Source organism: Felis catus, chromosome E3 (assembly GCF_018350175.1).
Source record: "Felis catus isolate Fca126 chromosome E3, F.catus_Fca126_mat1.0, whole genome shotgun sequence".
Taxonomy (NCBI): domain Eukaryota; kingdom Metazoa; phylum Chordata; class Mammalia; order Carnivora; family Felidae; genus Felis; species Felis catus.
Window position 1 is genome coordinate 12884377 of NC_058383.1, and position 14449 is coordinate 12898825.

Genomic DNA, 14449 nt, shown 5'->3' on the forward strand with positions numbered 1-14449 from the left:
TGGGAATGATCTTAGGCAGATCACCTCAACACTCCCACCCACCGTTGTCATCTGTCAAACGAGGAAATTGTTCTTCTCCCTTATCTTGTGTGTTCCAGAATCCTGTTGTTCCTCATAGAATTCAAATATCTAGAAAAAATACTCTGTATAACTTCGTGTAATTATTTGATAAACATCTCCTGTTTTTCTTATTGTTTTACTACCCCAGGTACTAAGTGATAAGGAGGGAGACCTTGGTGATTAAGAGTGCTGGCAGTGAGTCAGAATGTCTGGGTTCAAATCCTTGCTCTTCCATTTACTAGATATGTAAACTTGGGCAGTTTAATGAACCACTGTGCCTTGGTTTCTCCATCTGTGAGTTGTAGATAATAGTATCTGTGTCCAATTTTGTGAGGTTTAGACGAGTTAATGCATGTAATGTGCTTTGCATGGTGCCTAGCACGTAGTAAGCAGTAGGTGTGAACTCTAATCGTTATGTAGTATCTAATCATTATGTAGTTACCATGGTGCTAAATGGTTTGGGTCATCTTCCATTATTTGTATCCTACATTTGGATAACTTTATACTTCCTGAGGATGTTGTTTCCTTATGGTGTTTCTCTGTAGGTGGGAAGGATACCCCCAATGTACAGATGGAGAGACTGAACAGCAGCTGTTCTGTTTTATATGGCTGGGATTAACACTTCAGTCTCATGATTCGAGCCCAGTACTTCCTTGCCTGGCGCACTGTCCCAAACTTAATGACTATAAGGCCTCATGAAAATGGGTTTTAATGTTAAGATCTGGTAAGAACTATTCCTTTACTTTTTTTGTTAGCAGTCAGCCTTCCAGGTTGACTTGAACTAGGATCATTTTGGTTTCTCTGCAGAACAGGATCTTGCTGATTAATCCTAGTGGCAGGGAAAACATTGGGTGTCTACATCCTTTTCAAAATATAACTTAGTATACTAATACTAGCTTCTTTGGTATTTAGTACAGCTTCTTCAGAAATAGGGCTTATGTATTTAAAACTTAGATGGTCTTTTCAAAGGTGGGTAGATCTGGCATATGTCTGCCTTCTTGTAGGTAGTAGCCATGCTGCAGTTACTCAGCTATTGCAGTTCTGTTACTTGATACAGAGGCAGAGGGGAGAAGACTTCTCCATAAAAAAAACAAAGCCTGTGCTTAAAGAGTCCTCAGGTCATGTTCAGCAGATGATGGTGACGTGCTGGAACCTCCCTAGGTCTCCATTTCCCCAGCTAAAAAGAAGGGCCATGGACCAGGGGATATTTAAAGCCCTTTCAAGTTGTAAGAGTCGGACATCTTGAGACTGGAAATAGCCTCATAGGTCCTAATGACATGATAAAGATACTCTTTGAGGAGAAGTGTTTTATAACTCTGTGTCTTGGGGAGTTGGAGGCATGGGGAGGTGATTGGGGTGTTGGCAGAGCAACTGGAGAAAGGAGAGACTAGTGAGGAGGCTGTTGTAATGGTCTATATTGGAAGTGAGCAACCCCATCTAGAGTACCTGGGGGGTTGTCGTAATCTAGGATAGGGTCAAGCCCTTCTCTGAAATGGCAGTGCCATCAGGCCAAAGGAGCCTTCCCTGATGACTCTGTTGTGGCCCTTATTAGGGACAAGGCTTTCGGCCCTGGCTCAGAGCTGCGATGGAGGGATTGATGGATCCATGCCCCCTTCTGTTTTTCGCTAGCGCTGTCTTCACACCCTGTTGCCATTTATGTTTTTTGATGAATGATTAATTAGAAAAATAATCATTTGTAAATTGTGAGTGAACTAGACATTTGGCCCTGCCTGTAGGGAAATGGTGCCTCTGAGCCGGACGTAGCTTGCAGTCAGTACATCAGAACAGCAGTATTCCCAGACCGGTGATGAATTTACATCAAGTTCCTTTTCAGCATGTTAATGACTGTTACAGCCGAGTAACTAGCAAAAAATAATAGCAAATGGGAAGAGTAAATATTTAATGCCTCTATATCACTTTTAGCTTACAGTAAAATATGCATTTTGATTCAGGAGGGGAATGAGGGAATCTTGGACATTAGAGGCAATATTAGTTTGTCTGAGTTTCATTCTTTGTTTCCTTTTTTTTCTCTGAACTTAATTAAATTCAAAAGATAAAGTGTGAGTTGTTGCTGAGGTGGATTTCACTAGGGAAATGGGTTTTCTGTAAGTTTTAGGTCACAAGATGCTTCTTTCCTGGCAGTTTGAATCTATATGTCCGGTCAGCATCATTGATTAAATGCCTGGTGTGTATAGAGGCCTGTACTATCTCTAAAATATAGCTTTCATCATGTTACTTCCCTGCTTTAAAACTTTAGTGGCTCCCCACTGCTTCTAGGATGAAAGCGGGACTCAGTAGCCTGGCTTTTAAGGGTTTCTATGCTGTGACCCCAGCCTGTTTTCCAGCCTTACTCCCTCAGGCAACACCATGTGGACCTTTTGCTTAAGCCAGAGTGATTGACTCCTATCCCTGTAAGGTGCCAGAGGCTTCCTCACCTTTGCACCTCTGCTCAAAGCATTCTGGGGTATGAAATGACCTGTCTTTTTCTCTATCTAAAGCCTACCCTTCCTCCTAGGCCCAGTTCTGGAAGATTCTCTGACTGCATTTATTGGATAGGAACGTGCTCATTTTGAAATACAGGGAAAATTGAAAGTGGATCATAATTCTGTTCCCTCCAGTTTGCCACCTCTCTACCATAGGGAATTTAGAATGAGTTCGCTTCTCCCCCACTTTTTGCTTGGCTGTCTTCTAATTTTAGAAGATGTCCAGGTAGGCAAGTTGTTGACTATAGAAAGTTCTGAGGATTAGAGCTGAATATAGTTGGGAAACCAGACCCAAGGATAGTGCTTTGTTTTCTGAGATCAGAGAGTTTTGACACAGAAGTTTCTAGCAGAGGTTGAATTCACAAAATGAGGCTGTACTGGTGGAAGCATTCAAAGAAAGGGTTTAGGCCTTTCAGTCTGTTGTTAAAAGAGTCTTGGAGTGTTGAGTTCAGACCCAGATACAGTGATAATATTCAGAGAAAATGATCAGGATGGTGAGGTAGGCCTGAAAGCGTGAAGGCTGAGTGGGCAGAAGAGAACAAGGGAGGCTGTGTCCTCTGTTTTCAAATATTCAAGAGGCTGTCTTCAGCAAAAGAGGTGTATTAGACCTAGTGTATGGAACCTTGGGGTGAGAACAAAGACTGCTGGAGGTAGGTTATAGGAAGACAGATTTCAGATCAATATAAGAAATACTTTTCTCATAGTGTTGTGAAAAAATGAAATGGATTTCCTCGGGAGACGGTAAGTTTCTCAAGTGTGAAGGGATGTGAACACAGAAGGCAATAATACTCTAAAGATCTGTGGATTCACAGTAAAGGGACCACAGGTACTGGAATGGAGGACCTTTAGAATAGGACATTTTCTTCTCTGGGGTAAAACCTTTACCCTGGGGTTTCGGAGAAAGATTCAGTAGTGGAAAGAAACAAGTGCCACTGTGTCCGAAAATACTTACAAATCCTGACATGCATCAAGAAATAGTAAGTATAGTCTTCTGAGGCGATATTGAAAGGATGATGAAAACAGAATGAAATCTAGAATGGGGGTTCTTAACATTGGGTTAAGGGCCTCGAAGATAGTGTTTAAGAATGAGGAGATATTTGCAGAATTTCAGGAATTTGTAAACAGTTTCAAAAACATTCAGTATTAACCTTTATATATTTGGGAAACTGTAAAAGATCTATTGTTTTGAAAATATTTATCATAGAGACATAAGAGTACAAGATTGTCTTGGCACATGAAATTTGGTTTGTAATGGCTTAAGAATTAATATACATGTCCCCGTATTCAAATTTTAATGCCTGCATGTATATTCTGTAAAGAACATCATAGCTTTTGTAAGATTCTCAGAAATGGCTGACTCAGAAAAAGTGAAGAATTAACTGGTCTGGAGTACTGGTTCTCAGATGTTTGAACTCAACCCAGTTAGGTAGGGCAGAAATTCCTTATATCACCCTCCCCATTCAGCATCAGTATCAGCAAATATTAGTATGAGCCATATGTACTTTTTATTTTATAAAGCAGTATCCCATAAGCTTAAAAATGTAATTTTATTGGACTTGTCTTGATAGTAGATAGTAAGACCATAAAACCACAAATGAAGATTTACTGTACAAGTAATTTTTTTGGAGGTGGCTTGTTATGTATATATATCTCTACTTTAGCTGTATATGTATCTATTTACGGTATCTCCACATTGTGAGATTAACCAGATTATCTTCAACAAATCAAATTTTTTTTTTTTATATTTTTTAATGTTTATTTTTGAGAGAGAGAGAGAGACACCACAAACGGGAGAGAGGAAGAGAGAGAGGGAGACACAGAATCTGAAACAGGCTCCAGGCTCTGAGCTGTCAGCACAGAGCTCGACACGGGGCTTGAACCCACAAACCATGAGATCATGACCTGAGCCGAAGTGGGATGCTCAACCTACTGAACCACCCAGGTGCCCCCCTAACAAATCAAATTTCTAACGGTAAAACTGAACTGATAGTAGTTTATAATTGAAAATATAGTATAAGAATAGTAGTATTACAAACTATGATTGACTCAAGACAGCACTGATGTTACAGTGACTTCTAGAGTACAGTGTGAGCTTTGAGAGTTGTAGTGTTGGTGTGTGAGCGTGCCAGTACTTGGCAGCATCGTAGAGTAGCCTGAGTACTTGGGACACCCCGTTTCTAGTTCTTTGCATACTCTGGCAACTTGCTGATTTTAATTTGTCAAAATGGATTTCACGAACCTTCTAACTCACTTATTAGGGAACTACTAAGAAGCTCTTGGTCATATTAAAGAAGATGTGAATTGCACATTTGCCTTTGAGAACTTAAGAAAGGTGTGTAGGTTTATAGATAAGTTATAGATCTTAATAAGAGTTCTTCTATGGTTACAGGCCCCTACTTTAAGGAACACCAGTCTACCAGGTCAATTTGTAGTTGCAAGTAAATGATAACTAGGTAGTTTGAGGGTTAATATCCAGGAGACTATCCAAATAAAGGCTCTTCCTTCCTTCCTTCCTTCCTTCCTTCCTTCCTTCCTTCCTTCCTTCCTTCCTTCCTTTTTTTTTTTTTTTTTAAAGATCAACCTAAATGCCTCTGATAACCAGATACCCTTTCTTTTCAAATACTCCTTTATTTACCAACCCCGTTGAGCCTGGCCCTAAAGTAAGATCAACAGCTGTGCGTGACTGTTTTTTTCCCCTCTCCTTTGCTGTGCTCCTCCTATCACATTGAAATACCCTGGCACTTTCTTCCCTTTTTGAAAACACAAAAGAGGATTAGGCCATATAATGGACTATTTATGTGTCAAATTAAACGTTTTACTCTGAGGCTGTTTTTGAGTTATGTGAGCAGTAAAAATATGTATTAAGCTGCCAAGCCTTTTAAAAAATGCATATTATTTAGCTGATAGCCTGTAACAGTCTGATGGACCCATAATGGTGTTTTGAGTAAATACACATTTGAACAATTTATGAAACTTATGTTTACATGTGTATTAAACAGCCTGGGTAGGGAGTGACCAAAAGTTATTACCAGTTGACAGCTGCTGTCTGGTGACCAATTTGAAATGAATTGGTGGATTCCCTTTAGTGTGGAGTAAACAGGTTTCCCTGTCAGGGGAACAGGCTGTGTAATCATCAGTGTGTGAGGTCCTAGCGCTGGAGGTCTGCATGTTGGTTGAATGAGGCACTAGAGGAAAACGTTTCAGCTCCATAGTGAGCCACACCTTGGATTCACCTGTATGGTCTATTTTATTTCATTTTGTATCTTGAACTGTATAATTATGTTCACAGAATATAGGCAGAACAAAATATATTTGCAGAACAAAATATTCTGTCCTTGGGAAGAGGGACCATGTTTATTTCTTTGGCATCTACTCTCTAGTGTAGTGATCCTGAAATTTATGATTGTGTGCCTCTATCAGTAATAGTTCTTAAAATATTTTTTAAATGTTTTTATTTTTGAGAGAGAGAGAGAGAGAGAGAGAGAGAGAGAGAGAGAGAGAGACAAAGACAGAGACAGAGCATGAGTGGGAGAGGGGGCAGAGAGAGAGGGAGACACAGAATCTGAAGCAGGCTCCAGGCTCTGAGCTGTCAGCACAGAACCTGATGTGGGGCTCAAACTCATGAACTGTGAGCTCATAACCTGAGTCAAAGTTGGACGCTTAACCGACTGAGCCACCCAGGTGCCCCAGTAATAGTTCTTTTTATATTTGTTCACTTCTAAATTGTATAGATATTTATATACATATGTTGTATATATTTGTGTATATATTAACATATGAATGTGTATATTTGTATATATATTTATACATATAAAGCTAACACAAAAATAGAAGTTTAATGGAGACAAAAGAGTAAGTACACATAGATGATCTGAATTTCTTTTTGTGCCTGAATGAGTCCTCTTGAGCACCCCTGGATTTCATACACCTTGCACTGGAGGTGAAGGCTTGTGTCTTGATACCTTTGGGTGGCGGAAAGGGCATGATGCATTGTGAGGTGTTAACGTTAAAAATAAAAGGTATTTTATCAGCAAAAATGGGTTTATTCAGGAACAAGAGAATTGTAATTCAGGACAAGCAAGCTATGGCAAGCCCATAGGTAAGTCCTACAGAGAGAAATGTTATTTTATGGAGAAGAAGGAAGGAATTGGGAGGTGTTGTTTTAAAGGAAAGTCCCTTGGAGAAAACCAAGAGTTCAGGGTTTTGATGGTTTCTCATTGGTTGAGTTGCAGAGGTGGTCAGTTTCTTATAGGAGATGCAATATGTTCTGTACCTCTTTCTCTGTTGGAGCCTGTAATTGACAATTCCTTCTGTAATTGACATGGAGTGGTATGGCCCACCCTGCCAGCCTCCCCTTCCTGAATCCCTGGTCCACTTTAGTGAGGTTTCTTCTTACTGATTCTCAAAACAGGTGTGACTTGGGCATGATATTCATAAACTTGGGCAAGTCTTTTAACTACCTTGAGCCCTTGGGCCCTCATCTGTAAAATACATGGGGCTGCCCATGGGGCTATCCTAAAGATTTCTTATAGTAAATGTCAGGTATCCACTTAAGTGCTTGCCAGAAAGTCACCTCCTCAGAGAGACTTTCCCTGAATGTGTGTACAAATAGTTCCTTCCACTATTCAGTTATTCTGTAATGCCTACTCTGCTTTACTTCTATTAATTTTTTATCATATGAACTCATTGTTTTCTCTTTACTGAATTGGAAGCTATTTGAGGGGAGAGACTTTTTTTCCTGTTTACTCTTGCATCCATAGCTCAGACAACAAAGCATGACACACAGTAGGTACTCAATAAATATTGGTTGAAAGTTCAATATTGGTCACTTAGTAAGTTGATTAATAAAGAGAGGCTATTATTGCTTTCACTGAGTGCCACACATATAGCAGATGCTCTGGGATAGGATTAATGATGCTCTATGAATGATTGCTCTCAAGTGGGATCCAAGGCCGGAAGTATTTTTCCTATAGGAGGATGGATTTTTTTTTTTCCCCCTCCATTACAGCCAGCATTTTTCGGGCTGAGGTTAGAAATGAAGTTTGTAACCCTGGATCTGGGCCAAGTGAACTGACCCCTGTGTGGTTCTGATGCCTCACCTTGGCCTCATTAACTCCCTGCGGTGACCCAGTGTGCCATCTAGCTGAGGACCAGGCCAGTGGTGACAGCAGCCATGTGGATGTGCCTCAGGGAGGGCAGTGGCATTGCCAGTCACCCCTAGTCCACCTGGAAACCACCTTCTGACCTGTAGAAAACTGCTTCCAGGGGAAAGGCAGAGTATTGCAGAGTCTTGTGCCTATTCCAGGTCTGTCGAGAGAACAAACAATTTTTAGCATGGTTGAGAGAGGGGGATGGAAGAGAAAGAACCACGTCTTTAGAGGACACTTTTCTTGGCTGCTCTTTGCAGTGAAGAGTTGTTATAGAAACACCTGTCATTTTAAAAACTTCTCATATTTAAGGCCACACTTCCAATAGGGCTATGAAATAAAGGCATGTGAAGTATCCTACAGTGCTGATGTAATTGGAGACCTGAATGAATAGAAGGTTGGGAAGTGCTAACATGTATGGGCCATTACATATGCAGTTCAGTAGCGTGCAAACATTAAAAATAGCATTTCTTGATTCCTTATGTTTTTCTACTTGGTTCTTATCTGTTATTTTTGTAGTGGATTGGGATATGTGTTCAAGTTTTACTAAAAAGAGAGATGGAGAAATATTTCCGGGGATCAGCTGATACAGCTCTGAATGTGACCATTTTAAAGGGTCATGATAGATATCACTCTGGGTTGTGTTGTAGGTGAGGAGTGGGGGATGGTTTCTTTATCTTCTTTTGGTCTGCATTCTCCAACAACCCACTTATTAAAGGAAGTTTGTGCTGTGCAAAGTGAACTAAGAATAATATTCCAGGCTTGGGTGAAAATTTACATACAACAGTCTTATAATGATACCCTGGAACTTCTGCCATTCAAGAGTTTGGTGGGGAATGCCCTGCCCGATGGGCCTTTTTTTTTGAAGATGATCTCCCTCAAAGTTAGTTTAAAAACATCAGAATCCTTCTCACTTTAACATAGAAAGGTATTTTTTTTCCTTGTGACATTTTAAAGGGATGTGGTAGATGGAAATGATGGGGAAATCATTGTACCATGAAAAAAGTGAGAGGCTTGGAGTTGTATAAACCCTAATACAAACCTTGACTGTGCCAGTAATGATTTGGTGCTGTCATGAGTGAGTTACTTAAATTAAGCTCACGAGCCTCCGTTTCTTCATCTGAAAAATGGAGATATTTATTTCATACAGTTGTGGAGACTTGAACAACAGGATGTGCTTGGTGTATTTTTGACGTTCAATAAATGTAGCAGCTCATCTCTCCCTTTTGGGGGTAAAGCCACAGGAAGTTTTTGGTGAATAATTGAGGTCCTCGGTGCTAAGGGGAAATTTAACTCATGCTTTTTTGTACAGACATGGGATTATAGAAATAAAAGAAAAGGGGGTAATTTTATTCCTTTGGCCATATGCGTTAGCAGCACTTTTCTTGGCTTTTGACAACATCAAAATAAAAAAAAAAAAAGACTCATGCTGCCTGTGTGTGTGTGAGTGTGTGTGTGCGTGTGCATGTGTTATTTCTGGCTGTTAATATAATTCATTGCTTGTCGCAGGGACTGGAACCTTTCACCCCTGAAGATTCTTGCAATTTCATGTGCTAATCCAACTGGAATTGTATCTCACAGACCCAGAGAGTGTTGGTGTCAGAGGAGATGCTCTGGTGCAGGAACTCAAAAGAGGAAAAAGGCAAAACTTAGAGGACTTGGGATTTGCTCAGAGTTGTGCAGCTAGTTAGTGACAAAGCTGGCGTTGCCGCAGATCGTATTTGCTCCTCATTGCTCCAGTCCTGGGGTTCTGCAAGCCGTGTTTACCAGACCAGCAGCAGCACCTGGGAACTTATAGGAAATGCTCATTTTTGCCCCCACTCCCCACTTTAATAAGCCTTCAAGGTGGTTCTGATGACCACTAAAGTTTGAGAACCACAACTCTGGTTTTTATACTATTTGGCAGGGAGATTTTCTGAGTTTCATGGACAGCACTAGGTCTTTATTTTACCTTTCAGATGTTTTCTCCTGCCACTTAGGTGTCTCCTTTTAAAACAGTTTCATCTTTGGTGATGGCTTCCTTACACTGAGGAGCGATTGCCGCAGGAACACTTCTGTGAAACTGTTGTTTGCTGCTCTTTTATTCCCTGCTGCCAAGTAGCGGTTCTGAAATTTGTCCATTGAAAGCAAGCCCTGCTTTCTGGGTCTCAACTCCTGGAGATTCTGGTTAAATGAAATGAAGATGGGGAGTCTTTAATATTTGAAAGCTGTCCAGGTGATTTTGATGCCCAGCCATGTGTATGGAAAACTGCATTAGAGGAACAAAGGATCAGAATGCTCATTAAAGTCATTAGACGGTTTTCCTAAGTGGTACCGTTGACCTTTGTTGTTCTGTATTTGGGTGTTCAGTGGACAGGAGCTATCTAAAAGAGGTAATTATAGTTGCAGTGCTGACCCTCAAAGTTGAAAGTAGATTGAAATTCATTACTTAATAAGCTGTCCTCACTATTTCTAGTTTCAGTATAGGTATGGCAGGGAGAGATAAGATTACTTTTTCTTGCCTTACAAAAAGACAAATGTCTTTGAAAATAAACAGGGTTTAAAACATATACTGTTTTTATAAAGCACAAAAATTTTGGGTGCATTCTGGGTACATTTTAAGCACTTCCAAGAAGTGGGTATCCATGGGAGAGAAGGTGGTAGCCTGTGTTTTGTCATATGCATATATTATTTCTTTGGCCAATTTAAATACATTAACAAACAATCTAATATTTGTGAGTTGACAGTATGGATGTAGTACCATATTATGTTATTTTTCAGCTTATTTTAGCTTATGAGATACAAAGCAAAGTACACGTTAACAGTTTGCAAAATCCTGCTCTGATATTTGATTAGGGTCAGGTCCTGATTTGGATGAATTTGATGACACTTGAGTCAGATCCAACCAAACATTGTACTTTTTTTTCTTTTTTAATGTCTATTTTTTGAGAGAGAGAGAGAGAGGGGGATAGAGGATCCAAAGCAGCACTTTTCTTGGCTTTTGACAACATCAAAAGCCGACAGCAGAGAGTCTGATGCGGGGCTTGAACCCACGAACCATGAGATCACGGCCTGAGCTGAAGTGGAACGCTTAACCGACTGAGCTTAACTTACTGAGCCACCTAGGTGCCCCCAGACACTGTCCTTTTTAATACTCATTTTTAAAAACAAAGGGCACCTGGGTGACTCAGTCAGTGTGTGAATTCAACTTGGGTCATGATCTCACGGTTGGTGGGTTCAAGCCCCGTATCACGCTGTCTGCTATAAGCACAGAGCCTGCTTTGGATACTCTCTGTCCCCTTCTCTCTGCTCCTCCACCCCACCTCTCAGGGGTGCGTGCACTCTCTCTTTCTCTTTCAAAAACAAATAAACATACCCCCTCCCCTAAGAAATATATTAACCAAGATATTTCACTGGGCAAATTAGCATTACATTAAAAAATCTATTCTTGTAAAACTAGATTGATAGCAGAGATTAATAGGCGCGATGTAATTTTTATAATATTTTGTCATACCTTAAAGAACCTGCTTTTTGATAATATTTTGTCATGCCTTAAGATCCTGCTTCATTTTAAATGAAACATTTTAAAATCATTTTTTCCCACCGGTGGAATAAAACTAACATGTTTTGACCAAAATTACCCTAATTTTGAATATTTTGAAATTAGGTATGGAAATTAGACAGTGCTAAGACTTCTTTTTTTTTTAAACCATAATTTAAGTGTGGTTTCTCTGCCAGCAGCTTCTGCATTATGAGCAGGCTTACAAAAGAAGAGGCCTCCTTGACTCTCAAGGTTTGCTTGTTTGCATTCTACAAATAGGAAGAGACCCTTTCTGGCATTTTGCCTTATAGGCCCTAGATGAAAATGTGTTATTACCCAAGCCAACAACAATTTTAAAATTGCTGGCCCTGACATTATAACAGATCTGTGGATAGTGAAGCACAAGCATCTGTCAGATCAAGTGTGAAAGTTTGCATTTCCGTATACTTTCTCCAATCCCAAGAACAAGTTTAGTTTTGCCATTCAGACAGACTTGAGGCTTCTAAAAATCTGTGCTGACTGGTGTGCACTGTGGCAGCCGCAGAGGGCCAGTTGGACCTTTGATCTTCTTGTCTGGGTCACCCCTCTTAGGGAAAGGTCAAGAGACTGAGAGACCCTTCCCCAGGTTGGTTTCCTTAGTTATGCCATACTTTGTCAACAGCTGCCAACAGTGTCTGAGCTGGGCTTCTTTCCCTCCAAAACAGACTCCATTTAGGGCACAGAATTTTTTCAGACTGGTGTAAGGTTTTTACAGAGTAGCAACAGGGTAATTAGGCTCATTGATGTCACCATGTGAAAACCTCTTCTTTAAACATTCTGAATGTCCTTACCCACATGTCTAAATGTAGGTTTAAGAAATTTTTTTTTAAAGTTTGAGAGAGAGAGAGAGGTAGGGGAGGGGCAGAGAGAGAAGGAGAGGGAAAATCCCAAGCAGGCTCCATGTTCAGTGTGGGGTCCAACGCAGGGCTTGATCTAATGAACTGTGAGATCGTGACTTGAGCCGAAATCGGGAATGGGCCACTTAACTGATTGAGCCACCCAGGTGCCCCTAAATGTGTCTTTTAGAAATGCTAACAGATAACCTGGAATTCTTAAGACTGCCTAACCATGTAAAGAAGGAACGAAGACTTTCCCGAATGTCTTTTAGTTGTTTCAATTGGAGATACATGAAGAATGACCTCCATTCTGCCTAAGGAGTCTGACCTTCTTGTCACTGCATGTAACATTAATTTCTTAATGTGTCCAGTGTGTAAAAAGGATTTTTTTCCTACTGTTTTAGCTGTTGGCCTGACTTTTGCATTTTCATTGGTAAAATATGTAGGTCTGTGCTTTGAGTTGAAAGGCATAGATTAGTAAACATCCCTGAACCAGCATGGCATATGCAGTTAACAGTCACAGAAAACACTGCTCATGGTTAGTTAATATGTAAACTTTTATTTCCAACATCTAAAAATTGTTCAGAGTTATCTTTAGTTGTCTGACTTCTGAGGGGTGGTTAGGAAGGTATAGCATATATCTTTAGGCAGAAACTGACAGTGATTCTCAAACTTCATTGAACATCAGAATTACCTAGAGAGTTTATTGAAATGCAGATTGCTGGACCTCACCCCTGGTTTCTGATTCAGTGGGGGTGGGGGTGTGGCTGGGGGAGCAAGATTTTGCTTTACATGTTGCCAGGTAATGCCACTCCTGGTGATCGAGGAATCTACTGTGAGAATCACTGCTTTAGGATGTAGATCTCACACTCTTTTTTGCCAGGAAAAGACAGCTGAATTGCAGAGGGGCCCTGTTCTTTCCTCCTAAGCATTGCCTCTTCTAAGCAAACATTAAAGGAAGATTTATATACCGCATCTATGTGGTCATGCACTGAGCTAGGTGCATAGGGCATAAATAAAATGGCCTCTGTCCCTGGGAACCTCACAGTTTAGAGAGGGGATTAACATAAGAAAGTCTGCAGTCCTGATCCTTAGACTTGCTGTGGTGGAGATGTCAGGGGGTGGATCAGCTCTCTAGATTTGCCAGGAGGGGTGGTCTAAGCTGTTTTTAGAGCACCTCAGTTTTATTCCTGTGGGTGTGAGTGAAAGAAACAAGAATGTTCTGCAGCAAACCATTTTGTTCACTCTCAGATGAGCTCCCTGTTTTGACTCCCTGGGCGGGCGTCCTACACTATATATTCAGGACCTCCAGGATTGTCATTGTCATTGTCATTGTCAGCTCTCCACCCCCAGCTTTTGTAGAAGGCCCCTCCTACTCTCCCTTTTCCTTTTCCTTTTTAAAATTACAATTTCAGATACTGTCCACTGTGGCAGCAGGATTTGTAACAAGACCAAGTTAAGTGATCTTGGTTGAACTGATTTATGAGACAGCTTCAAAAATTCATGAGGCACCAGGGGAACTTTCTGTAGCTCCCTCAGCATGCAGCATTTCCCTTCACCTCTTCACGTAGATCAGACATTTTGTGATAGTGCAGCAGTTTGAAGCGGAGACTTCTAGATCATGGCCCTGCTGATTAAGACACTAAGACACTCCTGAGGAGTGAGGGGAGGGAGAGCTGAAGCCCTTGTTTCCCTAACTCTGGGCATTGACTTTGGGTAAACCAGTGAAAACCTGGTAACTACAGTTGTGGATAGAACTGTCCAGAGCAGGGTTTTCTCCATGGGTGATCTGCTGTGTCCTTCTAGTGTTATGAAGGAAGATCTTGGTCCATTAATAATAGTCCCACAATCTTAAGCGCAGTGAAATGAAGTATGTGTGCAAGTGTATGTGTGTATGTGAAAGAAAGAAATCAAGCAACACATGGGGCGCCTGGGTGGCTCAGTCGGTTAAGCGTCTGACTCTGGGTTTCAGCTCAGGTCATGATCTTGTGGGAGCCCCACATGGGGCTCTGTGCGGGCAGTGCAGAGTCTGCTTGGGATTCTCCCTGTCCCCTTCCCTTTCTTCCCCTCCCCCACTCTGGCTGTCTCTCTCAAAATAAATAAATAAACTTAAAAAAAAAATCAAGCAACACAGTTGTTCCTTCTTTCTGTGAAAGCCTTCTCTAGACAGGAACAAAGGATATGGCTAAAAGCAGTAACCGGTTACAGTGCCTTCCCCATTTTATTGATCGTTCATTTCTCGTCTCTGACCTTATTAGCTACTTATTGATCTACTAGAAAAGCAAATAATTTTCCCTTGATAGCACTTAGGTGAACTGGACTTTAATGACTTGTCTCCCAAAGGGTTTTTAAAAAAGTATTTAC

At 40.8% G+C, this 14449-nt stretch overlaps 1 protein-coding gene and 1 long non-coding RNA gene across 9 annotated transcripts in view; one reads left to right on the forward strand and one right to left on the reverse strand.

The window, feature by feature from the left end:
• Nucleotides 1-14449, forward strand: part of AUTS2 (activator of transcription and developmental regulator AUTS2) — a 1119695-nt gene that overhangs the window by 80434 nt on the left and 1024812 nt on the right. The window lies entirely within an intron of this gene.
• LOC123382566 lies at nucleotides 6571-8282 on the reverse strand. The gene is made up of 2 exons (XR_006591128.1): nucleotides 7643-8282; nucleotides 6571-6834 (listed from the first exon to the last, which is right to left on the reverse strand). It is a non-coding gene; the product is annotated as an uncharacterized LOC123382566 (long non-coding RNA).